At 40.5% G+C, this 17,846-nt stretch overlaps 1 protein-coding gene and 1 pseudogene across 1 annotated transcript in view; both read right to left on the bottom strand.

Annotated features, from left to right (window-relative positions):
- The window catches only part of LOC145479226 (conserved oligomeric Golgi complex subunit 1-like), a 111,561-nt gene that overhangs the window by 78,120 nt on the left and 15,595 nt on the right, over window positions 1-17,846 (bottom strand). The window lies entirely within an intron of this gene.
- On the bottom strand, window positions 13,288-16,923 carry LOC145479411 (uncharacterized; annotated as a pseudogene).

Here is a 17,846-nt window from a genome sequence, read left to right as displayed (position 1 = left end):
AGGGTCCTGTGTGGTCTTGCATTTCCAGATTAATAATAATTATAATAAAAACTTTTATTTATACTGAAAAAAAAAATTGATCAGCAAATTCAATATAAAGATGCTGGTATGAACCGGTGGTCAGTACATAAAATACAATTTACTATTAATTCAAGTTAAGGTAAAAAGTAAAATAAAAGACTGCTAAATATGTACAAAAACCTATACACTACATTCATGTTGCGCCTCACCTAATTCTATTAAAAAGTTAAAAGTTTTAATTTAAAAATTCTTAGCATTTCAAAAGTTTCAGGTCTTTGGGGGGGTCATTCCATTCCTTGTGTTTTGTATTTAAAATTGACATCGTAGCACCAAATTGGGTTGTTCATGTACACTTCAAATTTAACAACATTACAGCAGTGAATCTCTGCTGATCTTTCAACTGTCATCATTTGCACAGTTCAATCTCTACACGCTATTTAACGCAAAAGGTACCTTGGTGTAGGTGACGAAAGACAGCTAATTGTTTTTAATCACTTCAGATGAGCCATTCACAGAACAAGCTAGCTTGCACTAATAACATAGTCTTGTTTTTGAAATGTTCAACAGATTAGTCAGAATAAAATTAACTCTGTTTAGATTCTTTTGTTTTCTTTTCTTTGAACTTTCCTTACATACCCTGAATGCATTTTTATAGTTTCTGCAAGGAATGTATGGATTGAAAGTTGGAAATGATTTAAGTGACCAAACTGAAAATGTAATCTGTGTGCCAGTAATCATGTACTACTCTTCGCGTTTACTAAGCATGTATGATACTTTATTCAAAGCATCGTTATGTTTTTCCTTTCATTTTCCCTAGAACAAATGGTTGAATTGCAATACAAAACTAATTTTGAGACAACACTGCATTATATTGGCAGAAAACATATTCAGTTCTTTGTATTGGGTTCTGCTGCTATGTAACTATGCCCAATATGGAATATATTTCTACATCTAGCACCAATATAATGCAGCACTGCTGTCTTTACAACATTGTGAGGTACAATATTGAACATTAATTACACTTTTCAGTTACCTCTTCTGTTTGATAGTCTATAAGTACAAGTAATGTGCTACAATTCCTCCCTCTGGCCAAAATAAATATATCTTATTAGATGTTTTGCGGGTGTGTAGTATAGCTGTATATTTTTACGAGTTGTACCGTATTTTGACGAGCCCATAAGGCAAGTCAAAATACAAACAATGAGTAAAAATATAAAGCAATACTACACACCAAAACATCTAATAAGAGATTTATTATCCAACTGCTGTTAGTCAATAAATTTATCAGTGAAAGAGGGAGAGTGTAACAGTGTTGCGTGCACATGCCAACCTGTCTGGCTAACAGGTTTGCTACTTTACAAAATAATAACCGTACAATATCGCTGTTTATTATCCAACTGCAGCGAATACCGTCCAAAAAACAGCACAAATATACAGCGATATTGTACTGTTATTTGTAGAGCAGAAAACCTGTTTGACAAACCATTTGATGTGGACACTGCACGATGCCCAGTCTGAAAAAAACAAAATGGAGGACATTTATGCAACAGTTGCTGACGATTATGAATTTGAATGGCTTCCTGAAATTGACCTAGACTTTGAAAACCCTTTGGCTGTTAACAAAGAACTTACTGGAAAAAGCAAAACAAGTGAAGCAACCCCTTCTACTTCTGAAACAGCAGCCATGTTGAATGATGCTGAAATAGGTGAGTTTATCGAGAAAAACAAAAACATAAACACGGCAAAGAAAACCAAATCTGACCTGAACGTTTAGAAAAGATGGTGTTCCTCCATCGAAAAAGTACGGCAATGGAGAGTATCGCACCAAATGAGCACAACAAACTTCTGTGTCACTTTTTCACTAATGAAAGAGAGCAGGAGGGCACTGAGTTTGAGCCAGGTACACTTTCATCCTTCCAGCATAGTTTTGGTCGCCATTTGAGTGAGCTTGGCAAGCACTACTGCCTGTTCAAGGATAAAGAGTTTGCAGAGTCCAGAGAAATGCTTGAATCAAAGTGAAAGCAGTTAGGTTGAGAAGGGAAAGGATGCTGTCCAAAAGAAGCTCTTGGTCTTAAGGAAGATGAATTGGAGAAGCTTTGGTCAGCAAACCAACTCGGTGATCACTCTCCAGAGGCTCTCATTTGTACCGTGGGGCTTAATAACACCATACACTTCAGCTGGAGGGCCAGAGATGAGCACAGAAAAGTTCTGATGGGTGACCTGGAGTTACAAAGAGAAGAAGGAGCCGAGAAATGTGAAAACATCATCTGGCACACAGAAAGAGGCTCCAAGACAAGAAGTGGTGTGAAAGAGTTCACTGTTGAAAGGTATTTCAATTCTTGAATCTATAAGACTGGCAATGAAAAACATCCAGTAAAGTTTGTTTTGGACTTGAATCAGACCACAACAGCTGGGAATTATGAGGATTTATTTTTACACTCCTTCTGTCTAGAAGTATATAGTCAAACTGAAAGAAACAAATTACAATTACTTTGAGGCTCTGTGCCGTAATTGTCGTAATTCTCCTTGAACTAATACAAACTGAAAATATGTTATAATTCTACTTACAATTCTTGTAATCAGGACTTTCCCGTTCATAAACCTCGCGTCTAGATTATGATTCTTTCTCTGCATGAACTTAGCATCTCTTAACGAAATAGCGTCCCCTCTGCGAGATTTGAGCCGCGTGATCCCTTTTATAGAGTTATGCCCCTAGGGACTTTACATAATCATTCAAGGACTTAAGATAATTTCGTGTTCCTGCAAAACACTCCCTATCCAGTGCAGAAATCTTATTACATTACTATGTGATTAGATTGAGCAATGATATGCATTTATCGCAACATTTGTAGTTGCTTATGTTTCATTACTTAGTTCTTCCTTTGTGCAATTAAACAAAGTTTGTGAATTGGTCCATCATACACTGAACTTGCAGTTTTAATTCTTGCTTTTCTCACAAGACCATCTGCTCCTGGATACGTAAGAAGTACCAGTCCAAGCTTCCATGTTCTTCTCAGAGTTGGAGGTTTTCTCTAGGTCTGTACAAATTTGGCACAAAATATTTAACCAAACACTTCCAGAACTCTTGGACCCGTTTCTCTGTGCTTCTCATGAGATGTCACGGATTTACTCTCTCTTCTTGTTCTGGAGCAGGAGGCGGAAAATGGTGGCCACTAAGAAGGTCATCAGGCGTGACAGGAAGGCTTTCCCAGATTCCGTCTGAACTGGGATAAAGAGGGCGACTGTTTACCAAATATGTCACTTCTGCTAGATGTGTTCTCCACTGTTCCTAAGTGAATGATTGATTTTCGGAAGAGGCGTTCAACACCTGCCTCACAGATTTAATGAGACTTTTGACCACTCCATTTTGATGGCTAGCTCATGGTATGTTCCATTCCCACTTGAATGTGCATGAAAATTTATTTGACAAGACACTCTGAATTCTGGAGATATCCCAAGCTGGCATTACTTCTCTTAAGTATTGTTGTGCCCCAACAAAGTTTGTCCTGCAATCTGACCAACAGTAATAGGGTGGCATCTGAGCGACGCAAATTGTCAAAATGCCATGTGATATGTGTCGGTACTCTTGTCGGTTACGAGTTCTAAATGGATTGCTCTAGTAGTCATGCAAGTAAATTTGATCACGTGTGCTCGCTTTAGTGTCTTACGTCCGACTTTAACATGGAAAGGTCTGAACATGTCAATTGCTGTGCTGCTGAATGCACGAAATCCTGCTGCAACTCAAAGTTTGGGGAGCTGGCCCATCAGTTGCCCCATAGGCTTTCGTCGTAATTTCTGGCATGTAACACATTTACTGGTCGCTTGCTTGGCCATCTTTCAGAGTCCCATGATCCAGAAGCATTTTTTCGATTCATACACAAGGCTTTTGAATCCACAATGCACCCGCTTTTCATGGAGATGGTTAAGGAGTAGGTTTACCATTTGGTGTCCTTTTGGTAAAATGATAGGCCATCTTTCAGAGTCCCACAATCCAGAAGCATTTTCTCAATTCATAAACGAGGCTTTTGAATCCACAATGTGCTCGCTTTTCATGGAGATGGTCAAGGAGTAGGTTTACCATTTGGTGTCCTTTTGGTAAAATGATAGGATTTCGCATCTCATTTGGCAGTGACCTGATGTTTTTGAGTCTTCCATGTGCACGTAAAAATCCTTGTTCATCTACATACATACATACATACATACATACATACGTTTATTTGATAAGTAGGTTTAAAATAAGCAACTGTACAGCTGATGTGGACCTATTACTACTAAATCTAAATAAGAGAAACAGAAATTTACAATACAATTGTCATAAAGCTGGTTTTGACATCAGCTTTTGGTCTACAGTGTCTATGTTGATTGTCTCTTAACACCACTTAAACATCTGCAGTTCGGATTCTCTCAATTCTCCTAGTGAAATTGGGCTCGTGTTGTTTTCTTTCTTTCTTGCATTGTTAACGAATCTCAGGACATAGGCCAGGGTCTTTCTAGCTTTAGCGCACATTGAACAAGTCTTTATTAAATAATGCAAGATAGGGTTATCTGTCGGTTGTCTGATGTTTGTTGATTCTTCTGAAGAAACTGTACATGGTGTTGGTTCTTTGCACTTGGTTGTCTTCTCCTTGTTGGACTTCATTTCTTTTAATGATTCTTTGTCGACTTTCTTTGAATTTTCTTCGAACTTAGGCCACTCTTCTTCGGGGTGCCAAAGAAATGGAGGACCTTCCATCCAAGTTTTAACCTCTTTTGGTGGTGCTCCTCTTGTCAAGACATCTGCTGGGTTAATATCAGATCTGAAGTACTTATATGCTTGTGTGTCAAGGGTTTCCTGGATCTCAGCAACTGTCACCGAGACAAACTGCTTGAATCTTTTTGGGGGCATTTTAATCCAGGCTAATACGGTTTGTGAATCCATCCAAAATACTGTCTTGGAGTCAGTTGTCTCGGCAGATTCTAGTGCTTCTTTGCAAGTGCTGTACAATCTGGGGAGCGTAAGACATCCTATTCATTCCAATCGCAGAATGGATTTCTTCTTTAAAGGTGCGACGAACACCTTTACCATGACACAGAAGTAACTGCTGTTCGCAAGCTTCCATCTGAGGAACATGATGGCCCCGTATGCCTTCTCTCCTCCATCGCAAAGCCCATGGATTTCAGGTAAACCCACTGTGTTATCAGGCTTCAGCTTTCTGTCGAACTCGTATGTGAGAAGTTGATTGAGGATTTGAATGTTCCTTATCCACTTCATACAAGTCTCTTCGCGGAGAATTTCATCCCACGAATATCCTGCAATCTACAATTCTTGGAGATCAATTCTTAATTCAATGGTGCATGGTGCTATGAGCCCCATGGGATCCCACATTTGTGTGACACAGGCTATACATTCCCTCTTTGAAAGATTTGTCAAGTCTGCAATGATTTTGCTCTTCTTAAAGGAAACCTTGTCGAGAACTTTGTTCCACTTATGTCCAAGAAAATCTGTACATTCCTCATCTGACTGGTTAACGTTCTTGTTGTTGGAGTGCCATGTTTTGACTTGAAATTGTCCTGCTGTGAGTATGGCCTCAATTTCACTTGTAACTTTTTTACATCTTGCTTAATTCTCTCTGGAACCGCCAATATCGTCTACTTAGACATGTGTGCAGAGCTCTTTAGTTCCCTCTGAATACTGAGCTTCTGAGGCTTTCGCCAAGGTCTTGATTACTGCAGCTGCAATATCGGGTGCTGGTTTGTCTCTGAAATTTAACCTGACCCACTAATACACTCGGGGCTGTTCACTTTTGTTTGTTCTCCATAGGAACCTGTGGAATACTTGATCATCTGGGTGGATCCATACTTGATTAAACATCTTGTGCATGTCTCCGGTATATGCAACTTGGTCAAAGCGCCAAGCCATAAGAACGTTAGGTAAACTGTTAATATAGCTCGGTCCTTTTTCTAGATGATCATTTAAGGACTTTCCATTTTGCCCTTTGCGGATGCATCAAAGACTAAACGAAGCTTGGTAGTTCTATCTGGGATAAAAACAGCCTGCATAGGAAGATACCACACAGGGACATTATGATTGACCTGTTCTATTTCTACAATAAACTCTTGTTCGATCAGCTTCCAAATTTTGACTTGTACATCCCCGAGACAGTTCTTTCTCTTGAAGGTTTTCTCTGAGGATAACATACGATGGTACGCAACGTTGTAATTGCTCTCCTTTGGGGGTTCATCATGGTTTTTTCTGAAATTGGTACAACAGTAATGTTAACTAACTCTGATTCTTCTGACTTCTTCTGACCTCCAGCCAGATTCATGGTTATGTGCACTTTAGGGCCACTTAAACCTAGTTTCTTAGTTACATTCTTTGAAATGAAGCTTGTGTTGGCACCACTATCTAACATAGCGAGGGCTTCGACAAAGTTTCTGTCCTCGTCTTTAATCTTCACTTTCTGAACTGGACAATGACTGGGGATGTTCCTCACTTGTTGAACGTTGAGGGTACTGACTTGTATTTCTGCCCAATGACCCGGGACGTTACTCGTTCCCTGCATGCTGTGGTTACTGGCTCCTTGCATGGAGTTTGCATATTGTGCAGCTTGAGGATTCAAACTGAAATTAGCTGGAACAAATTGCTCATTGTCAGCGCTCAAATTTAACTTTTTCATTCGGGAGCTAGCTGGCAACTAACGGAAAAATTTTGGTTGCCAGATTGTAAATTTTGGTCGCCAACTTATTTTATATATAACTTACACAAGAATACGATTTTATAGGTTACTTTGCATGCAAGAAAAGTCACAATTGAAGAGTGAAAACAGTTAGAAACAACACGAGTGACACCATAGTCACCATAGATGTTTTAAGTCCGTGGTTTTCATTGTGAGACAAACACAGGTCCTTCCATATTTTCCCTTTGCTACTTCTTTGAAATGCCGTTCTTTATTTTCGACTTGCTTTCCTCAACGCCTTTCACTGTCGACAGTTTGGTCAAATCCACTTTCCCTACATCAACAACTGATGAAGGACTCACAGTTTGGATTAACCTTTTGGCTGAATCTTCATTCCCCGCACATAAAAACTCACATAATTCCTTCAACTGATTGGTATCTGCTGTCATTTTCGCGGCAAATGAAAAGCACATGGTGTTGAAGTGCGCCTGCGATCCCAGTTTCAGAAGAAGCCGCTGCGCCACTACGTTTCATTCGCTGCTGATGTTGCCCGACGTCACCGACAATTAATCCTCATACTAAGAGAGACTGTCTCCTCGTACACTTTAACCACCCTTATCAGGAGCGAGAAACATGAGGATCTCCGCAATGCCCTCATAGTCTTATGTTCCTAGCTGCATTCCTTACACAATGGTGGTGTGACAGTTCATGTTGATCCTGCCCCTGGTTTTTGTGCACTTGCCACCGACCCAATCCTCCTCTCCCACGGCATTACCTTGGAGATCGGCAGGGTCAAGAATCCCAATAACAATCCTGTCGCAGAACATACCATTGAGGAGCTCAGTGTAGAGCTCCTAAACTTGTCCCCTGAGGGAGGACCTGTGTCTGACATCACTCTTGCACTAGCAACAGCAAACATAAACTCTCGCATCTGGTGCAATGGCCTTTCAGCGTGGGAGGTCTGGACCCAATGCGACCAGCTAACTGGTGAACAGCTACCCATAGTTGACAGACAATTCATCCTTAATCAGAAGTACTCCCGCCAGCAGAATCACACATCCAGTGCAAAGTCTAAGGCTTGTGGCTGTACCAACCTACCCTCAGCTGCCATCTCTGTCGGCGACTTAGTCTTCTTGAAAGGTGACAGAGACAAATTGAAAGCCCATGAGAAATACCTTGTGGTCAGCATTCATCAGGACCTCTCCTGTCAGCTCCAGAAGTTCACCACCTCCCAGTTTTGCAGCAAACTCTACTTGGTGCCAATGTCTGAATGTTATCCAGTGGCTCCAACGGTTTTGGCTCATTCCCCACAGGGCCCCATTCGTGGCCTTCACAAGCCCTCCCCATTTGACTCTGATGATGACGCTGACCCTGTTATACTACCACCAAGACACTCCACTGTCTCTGCCCCTTCTCTAGTGGTTACTCAGCCTCCCGCCTATCAACAACTCACGGTTCTGCAACCTGTGCAGGACATTGTCCCTGTTCAGAAACTTCCTCCAGTACCTGCAGCCATTGTCCCACCATCCTGCACTCCAGCCTCTTCTCCAGACTGCTTGGTTCTTTCAGGTGCTCCACCCGAGTCTGCTGCTGTTGTTCCTCCCTGGAGGTCTGGCCGCCAACGAAGTGCCCCATTTTGGCAAAATCAGGACTGGGACTTAAAGTAGTGTGCTAGGCTTTTGCGTTCTTCCTGGTAACACTAATACGTGTCCTTTCACCTTCAGTAGTAACTTTATTTTACTCGCTACATTTAGAAGGACAAATCTAAGGGACCAGAGACTGCACCCATTGTGCATATATCCGTTTAGTTTCAGGTTCGCTTTCATTGTTGTTGTTCTAGTTCAGCCTCTGTATGTTTCTATATTTAGTTTTTTATTTTGCATGCATATTCAGTTTACTTCTGTGCCTGGGTGCTAGAGAGAGAGCTAGGAGGCAGCCACGCCACTTCGTAATTTACATTGCACCCAGCGGTTGTTAGCGCACTGAGCCACTGGATAACATTAACATTAACATAAATTAACGTGAATTTTGGAAATTCATGTTAATTTCATGACGCGTTAATTTCCTATAATAAGGTATAACATAACCCAAGACATTATTAAGTAGTACTAGGGTATCTAAAAGATAGTAATGCGGCGGCACATTCTGTTGATAGTGACATATTTTACACAGTGATTCATCTACAACTTCATGCATGATGACGCATTGCTGGGGAGGTGGGACCAGGGTTCGTGACAAAAAAGCACATACTGATCTGAACTATGCTTGACATAAAATGATACACATGAACCTCCCCTTCACCAGAACACGAAAATTGAAGATGTGGAAAATGTAGGAGCAGAATTCTATCTCATAAATTCTGTACTGGTATGCATTAAATGTCTCTAAAATGTTGACAGGCTGTGTCAAGGATGCGTCCATCACGATGTGTGAAAATGCTAAAGCTTTGGCTTAAATTCATGTTTGGATGAAAAGGAATAGATCGCAGCATACATGAAATTAGCATGTTCTACGGTTTTAGTTTGTTTTAATTATTCTACAAGCTTAAGTAATGACGATTTCTCTTCATTTAAGAATTCGACCAAGGGCAAGACCGCTAAGAAATGACAAACTAAGTTTAAAATTAAGATGTCACAATTAATCATCCAGATTAACAAACTTTCACATACTGCATTAAAAACAAAAGCAAGAGTTGTGAAAGTCAAGCACGATCTCCTTCGCATCGTTTTATTATACCCAGCCCACTTTATGAAGCTCGATTAGGCGTAGAAATTTTCGTACAGCTCTACAACTCTACAGTAGTATTTTGAATGTTTAAGCTCCGTTTCTCTCGGATATGCGTACACCATAGAGGTGTAGTGGCATATAATTATCAAAGCAAATATTATATCACACTTAGGGAATGTTGAATGTTATTGCGGTTTGCAGTGTTTTTAATTATTTTCAATTTACAATTTTGTATTGAGTTTACCCTGACTACGCTCTACGCTCTTCATGTTCTTCCATCTATGGTCAATGCGCTACACTCTTAAAGCTCTTACACTCCATGTTCCACCATCTACGCTCTACGCTCTATGCATTTACGAGTTTATCAGCTCAAGAATTTTTGACTACTCTCTACAATAGCTTAGAGGCTTAAAAAACCAGTAGAGTGATAAAAGGATATTGGGTTGCGAGTGCAAGTTTCTTGATCATCTGCGATGTTGTAATTTTTGTAATTGTAATTTATTGGCTTTCTTTATTATCTCATAAATATTAAAGTCTTATTACAGTGTCATTATGGTTTACAGTATTTTAATAATCTTTTTAATATACAATTCTGTATTGAGTTTACCCTCTACTCTCTACACTATATGAAGAAGCTAGTCATAAAAGGGGATAAGTGACGATTTTGGTTGCTTTTCTTTTTTCTTGCTCCAAATTAGCTGAATTTTTGCATGTGGTCTTCAACGTAATAGAAAAATGTGGTTCTGTATTTTTGTCGCTGGTTTTTGCTTTGTTTTCGAGTTAAAACGTAGGCAAAAAACTTGGCTTTTCCTAGCCATGTCTTTAGGAGTTTATTTGTTGAACAGCAAACAGGCAGACTGTTTATAGTGTATGAAGTCAAAACCAAATCCCACAGCATATAGAGCGGAAATCTGGGAACGGATTGTTTACACCGGTTATTGTGACGTGAACACAACACGTGAATCGATCGAGCGTCAAACGAAATGCCATCAAACAAAAAAGAGATGTGCCGTATTAGAGCTCTGTCAACTAATATCTTAAGCATTGTTTTAAAGTACCTTGTGTGCCTACCTGGTGGTTGAGAGGCATCATAAAGCCTCGATAAACCCGTAAGTCATCAGCACGTTTTAAAGAATCAAAATGTGTTCTGAAACTTCGAAGGCAGCTGATATACCGTAATCGTGTTATCAGTGTTTGAAGTCAGATCGAGCCAGGTAGCGAAGTCCAAGAGCAGTTCTTGCCCAAGAAAAATACCCTCTGGTGAGTTGTGGCCCATTTGCCAAGCGTTGCTAGCGTCAAAGTTTGGAAAGCGAGAACTGGTTTTAGAGTGATAAAATTTGTCTTGTATCGACCGCCATGTCTTCCCGCGCACGAGGTGTAAAGACCCTTCCCGGCATGCATTGCTATTACGTTCTGCGGACGTTTCTCGAACTGGTAACTAGATTTAAACATAATAATGGCCAGCAAGTGGCAATCGATTGTAACAGATCTGTGATCCAGTTTGCATTGATTTTATTTCAAATCGGCATGATTTGTAGTGTTTTGAGCTTCTGGGATCAGAGGACATGCAGATGTATGGAGACCCATACGTTGCGCAGAAGGGTTAATCTGTTAATCTGTCAATCTGTCAGCCCTATTTATAGAGCGTTTTCATGTGGAGTCATCAAATTCTTAAATCCAAAACTAAACAGCCGCCAAAGTTGTTGTCCTCATCAGGCATAAGAGGTACCAGCGCATTTTGAACTTGGAAGTTATGGCGGTGCGTGACATAAAGCTACGATCGCGTTTGTCGAAAACTATGTTTTTTATCTCGTGATTTTTTAGCCATTGAAGACGTTGCCGTATTTGAAAAAGTGTTTATTGAAATGTTTATTTGTTTCATTTTATTTTTATTTACACCTTTTTTTGACCTGAAATCAGCATTTTTGAGCTTATACGTTGCGTGAAATTACCATTTTCAGGAGCCCATCATGGGCTCCTACCATTTTGCTGTTTTCTAAGTGAAACCAACATCCTTGCCGTCACGCGTTAACGCGAAATCAACATTTTAACCTATTTAGACCTGAAATCAACATCATTGAGCTTATGCGCTGCGTGAAATTGACATTTTGCTGGTCTCTAAGTGAAACCAACATCCTTGCCGTCACGCGTTAACGTGAAATCAACATTTTAACCTATTTAGACCTGAAATCAACATCATTGAGCTTATGCGCTGCGTGAAATTGACATTTTGCTGGTTTCTAAGTGAAACCAACATCCTTGCCGTCACGCGTTAACGTGAAATCAACATTTTAACCCTTTTTGACCTGAAATCAACATTTTTGAGCTTGTACGTTGTGTGGAATTGACATTTTGCTGGTTTCTAAGAGAAATCAACCTCCTTGCCATCACGCGTTAACGTGAAATCAACATTTCAACCTTTTTTGACCTGAAATCAACATTTTTGAGCTTATACGTTGCGTGGAATTGACATTTTGCTGGTTTCTAAGAGAAATCAACCTCCTTGCCGTCACGCGTTAACGTGAAATCAACATTTCAACCTACTTAGACCTGAAATCAACATCATTGAGCTTATGCGCTGCGTAAAATTGACATTTTGCTGGTTTCTAAGTGAAACCAACATCCTTGCCGTCACGCGTTAACGTGAAATCAACATTTAAACCTTTTTTGACCTAAAATCAACATTTTTGAGCTTATACGTTGCGTGAAATTGACATTTTGCTGCTTTCTAAGTGAGATCAAAGTCCCTGCGGTCGCGGTGGGCCGATCCTTTGTTATGATAAACCGAGGCGAGACTTCGACTTATAACAAAGGCTGGGCTTGGTTATTATAACAAAGGATCGGCTCTGTTTATCATAACAAAGGCCCGGCTTCGTTTATTTGCAGCCTCGGCGGGAAAAGGGCGTTAGGTATTTTAATCAAAAGTGAACTTTGTCGAAAACGCTCCAAATTTCGCATAGAGTTTTGTTTAGGTATGTTTAGCAATGTCCCGTAGTTTTTGCGCTAAACCTTGCTTCGTTTTCAGGATATTGCGTATGCAAAAAACCACTCGCTTTTCCTAGCGGCGTCTTTATAAAGCGAAGCAAAAACCAGCGGCAAAAATACAGGAACACGTTTTTCTATTACATTGAAGACCACATGCAAAAATTCAGCTAATTTGGAGCAAGAAAAAAGAAAAGCAACCAAAATCGTCACTTATCCCCTTTTATGACTAGCTTCTTCATATGTTCTACCATCTACATTCTACTCTCAGTCTCTATGTTCTACCAGGTACTCTCTTCAATCTATGCTCTACGATCTACCATCTACCCTCTAAGCCTATCTACTCTCTACGTTCTACCAGCTACTCTCTTCAATCTACGCTCTATCATCTCCCGTCTACCCTCTAACCCCATCTATGCTCTACTCGCTACATTCCACCAGCTACTCTATTCAATCTATGCTCTACATTCTTACCATCTACCATCTACCCTCTAAGCCCATCTACACTCCACTCTCTACATTCTACCAGCTTCTCTCTTCGATCTATGCTCTACGATCTACGATCTACCCTCTAAGCCCATCTGCTTGGAAGGTTATTGGAATTTTGTAATTTTGTAATTTTGTAATTTTTTAACGAATGCTAGTGAGCAGCACAAGGAAAGACTTCTTGTAGTTGTAAGCTTTTTTGTTTATTTCCGACGCATTTTGTCTCTGTATGAGACTTCTTCAGGGAATGATTACAACTAACATTGAACAGCATATATAGCACATGAGTGTGCCTAAGTTTAACTTCCCATGGAAGTGAATAACTACTGAAACATGCTGTAAATGGATGTTACAAGAAATGCCTTAATGCATATGTTATTGCCTATTGTTATATTTTGGGGGCCATGCAATTAGCACCAAATGTATGGCCCCCAAAAACATACTATTTACATAGATGTGCTAAAGTAGTAGTAGATTTATAACTGACGATACAGTCTAAGTCTGGTAAATGGCTCTGGATAACCATCTTGATGTTAGTGAAACCATTTATTTGAACTTCAAATAAACAGTAATCTCTATGACGAATAATAACCCTAAAAACTAGTAAAGAACATCTCCACGTGGTTGCAACAACAACAACAACAACCATTTTATTTTGCATAATAGAGAGTATATCATTCAGCAAAAGATCCACTAGGCGTTCGAAGTCACGTGACCTAAGTTTTCGCACTTCGAGTACACTATAACAAAATGTCCTTCACATCATACTCCCCTTTCTTGATGGGCCAGTGGCTCATTGACCTATCAATAGGAGTTTCGTGTGTTTCTAGCTTAAAGGTTCACTATAATTCTAGTTCTCTTAAAGTGCGATATTGTTCTATCTTCTGTAAGGAGTTCTACTGGGCAGATTCTGGTGATCGGTCTCAACAATTCCTTACGGCCAACTCTGACTTTGACAGCTCTCATGTGCTTACCCTTTTCTGGAAAGACTGCTATGACTGTACCGAGCAGCCACTGCCCACGCAGTGTATCCCGTGCCACTAACAAGACTACATCATTAACTTGGACATCTTTTTGTTCCTTCCGTCACTTGAACCTATGATTCAAAGTTGGTAGCCACTCTCACAGCCACCAGTGCCAAAAATGTTGCACTAGTTCATGCACCTGTCTCCATCTCTTCTTGGGACTGAATTTGCCACTATCAACTGATCCAGGAGCTAACTGGCCCCCTACTTGTCCAATCAGGAAATGATTTGGGGTGATGGGTGTGTCATCTGAGGGATTGGTAGACTGATATGTTAAAGGCCTAGAATTTATGAGTGCCTCTTTACCTGTAAATGCTGTCATCAGTTCTTCATTGGTCACATCTGCAGTTCCCAATATCGCATAGGTTGCTCTCTTTGCTGACTTGATCATTGTCTCATGCACCCTACCAAAGTGAGGTGCCCAAGGTGGATTGAAACTCCACATGTGATTCCTTTGTTGGCAGCTGATCCAGTTGTTTGACGAGCTCCCTCAGCTCTCTTTCCACGCCTACAAAATTACTTCCATTATCAGAAATCATCTCTTCTGGCAACCCTCTCTGATTGGCCAAGCAATAAAATGCGTTCAGAAAGGAATCTGTGTCCAGCCCATAGGCCATCTCTAGGTGAATAGCCCTTGATGTTAGGCATGTAAATAAACAAAGGTATCTTTAAGCTCTCCTCTTACCCCTCCCCTGGGTAGTAACAAATGGTCCCGCAAAGTCAACTGCTGTTCGTGCGAAAGCTCATAAGGGCAACTTTAGTCGAATCTTTGGTAGGGCAGCCATTATCTGTTTAGCAGCCTTTGCCTTTCTCTTCCAACATTCACAGCACTCTCTTTCCCAGTCAAGAATCTCCTCTCTACCCTGCATGATCCAGAATCTGGCGGACAGCAAAGACAATGTGTGATTGGTTCCCGGTGCATGATTACTCCTTTCATGATAGGACTTCACAATTAGTCTCATCACCCCACTCTTCCTCAGCAGAATGACTGGATATCTAGCATCGAAAGCCAGGTAGTCCGCATAGCGCAGTCTCCCGTCTGCTCAAAGCAGACCATCTTCATCTAGGATGGGGTTCAAACTTAACAACTTGCTGTTTTGCAGAACAAACTTGAAATTGGCCAGTGCCTTGTATTTCTTCTTGAAAGCCTTCTTGTTGCGCCTCTTTGATGATGTCAGTCTCTGCATCTGAGATCTCTTGACTGGTAAGTTCTCCAGAACTCCCCTCTTCGGCACCATTCCGCAGTTGTTCATGATTCGATGTACCCATGCTCTAACTCTCAATCTGGTCCAGCTTGAATATCTGCTGGGGCGTAGACACCAAGTTACTTGTGGGGTCAGTGCGAACAGTACTGATTCTTTGTCTGGCACATCAAATGTTGTCCTCACTTTCTTACGGACTTCTAGTGCTGCTTCAGGAGTTACATCATTGTTGGCATGCTCAGGAACTTCGGACCCTTCCACCACATCTCGTTTCCTTTTAGCTCAGTCGCAGACATTCCTCTGGTTGGCAGTTCAGCAGGGTTCTGGTATGTGCTACCATGATGCCACTGAGTAGGACTGCTTGAATCATGTATTTTTCCAATCCGATTCGCAACAAATGATCTGAAACAGCGACTGGGTATTCATATCCACCACAGCACATTCATGCTGTCACTCCAGAATGTGAGTAGGTTCTGGTCAATCTTAAGAACCTTGGGTATGGACAGGGCAAATCTTAATCCCAAAACAGCTCCCATAAGTTTGAGTCTTGGAATGCTTGTAGCTGATAGTGGTGCCACTCATGTCTTGGAGGCCACTAGGTTGGTAGATACTGTACCACCCTTGTACTTGTACCTAACATAAGTTGCTGCACCATATGCATCCTCTGATGCATCTGTGAAGGTGTGCAAGGTAACTGTTTCAACATCTGAGTTCAACTGCAGGTAACGAGGGACTTGCACTTCTGACAACTCTGTGAGCTCTTCAAACCACTCCTTGGCCTGTCTAGCTTGGCTTTGGTCCAATGGGTCATCCCAATCTAATCCTGAGGTCCACATCTCTTGCAGGAAAATCTTTGTCCGGATCATGCATGGTGCCAGAATCCCCATAGGGTCAAACAGCATGGCTATCTTATGCAGGAAATTTCGCTTGGTGAGCCAATGAAATAAGAGTTGCATCGTGATAACTTGTAAAACAACTTGCCTTAGAGCTTTGCAAAACTTAATTTTTTCCTCATTACGAGTTACCTTTCGCTGTAGTTACATTTTGCAGTAGAGCAGACAGACATCCGCAGCCTTCCCCTACACCCCTATCCAAGCCATCCAAAAAATGTAAATTTACAGCTAGACGGAAAGTATCATCTTATCGTTTCTTCGGTCATTAATAAACCATCAAGTTTGAACAACTTAGATCCTTGTAAAAGATAACGCCATGTAAGTTATGCCTTGAAATTGACAGCGCGTGTTTTGCACCAAGTCCACAGTCCGCAGTCCACAGTCAGCAGTCTATGTTTTACACTGACCGTATTTGAAATATCCCCATACCAACTTTACGGCATCATATCATCATTACTAATATTGTAAATAAACTTGCAGTTCCACCAAAAAATACTTCTAAAACATGCTACTCGATACTACAGTAACTGTAACTGTTAAACCTAAAAACTGTTTTCATTAACTTAGATATAGCATTTGAACAATGTCAGATGAGCAAATGAATAAATTTAATTAGCCATATAGTGCGCCTCACAATGTTCATTTCACAGGAGCTTGTCACAAATTCATTCGCCCTATTTCATCAACATTCATTGTTCTGCGTGGAAACAAACATATTTTTCATGCCAGAAGATAGGTGATTTCAATATCCCAATAGAGTGAGACGAATTTAAAAAAAGATAATCAATTGAATAAGCACTTGAACAGGACATGTTCAAACATTGGGCGATTTCAAATCTGTAATTTGCAATGTCAGTGAAGACTATTTACAGTGTAACAACAAAGTGAGCGGTATAAAATTTTTGCTAAAAATCGCACACACAATCTTGAAACCTGTTTCCAAACAGAGCTCTTTGAATCACATAAGCAAGAAAACATGGAAATTGCATTGTTTAAGGGACAGGAATCATTTTCTATTTTCCTCAACTACTATTGGCTTAACAAGCTGTTCCACAGAAAAGGCTAAATTACTACTGATAATATAATTTTGCAGTCTACGCTGTTACAACTCCCCCAAATTTTTATTAATGGAATCAAATCAGCAATAACTAAGCTACACTCTGGGTAACTGGCTACTTCTCAATTGAGCTAACACTGGAGATATCAGCCTTCCAGTCTGAAGTAAATTTACGACTTTTCAAAGCTAAGAAAATATACCAGTGTGCTTCTTGGTCGTTCAAACTTATCATTTTCTGAATTTATTTTGATAAATAAGACAAAGAAGGATAGTTCTTTATGTCTGTTACAAGAATTGTCGAGAAATTATGATGGCAGGATCAGGATTGAAGTAACAAGAACTCCTTCAATCCACCATATTGGCAGGCCGCCAGGGTCACTCGAAATCAATCTTCTCGATATTTTCCAAAGTAAAAAGAATCGGAACTTTTTAACATCCATTGCGTAGTTAGGACTCTAAAAGAAGATCGCATGCCAAATTTCAGCAAAATCGGTGAGGTACAGTGGCCGGCCAAAGTTTGAATCTTACAGACTGACTCTGACTCTTAACACATTAACTGTGATCCATTGGGTACTACCTTCCAATCCTAGCTCAGCAGCCACATCACCATTTATGCAGGTCTTTGTGTTTCCATCATCTAGTAAGGCATTTACAATCATTCTTCACTCCCCATTCTTCACCACTACTGGTACTGTATGCAAGACAAGATACTTTGCTGGCCCTGGAGCTTTTGTGGTTGCCATGGTTGTTGTTAAGGAGTGTTCAGGACATGTACTTTGCTCCCCCTCTGTTCCAGA

This window comes from Orbicella franksi, chromosome 1, assembly GCF_964199315.1.
Source record: "Orbicella franksi chromosome 1, jaOrbFran1.1, whole genome shotgun sequence".
In the NCBI taxonomy this organism is placed as follows: Eukaryota; Metazoa; Cnidaria; class Anthozoa; order Scleractinia; family Merulinidae; genus Orbicella; species Orbicella franksi.
Note: the sequence above shows the minus strand (reverse complement) of the source record. Positions and strands in the feature narration are given on the sequence as shown.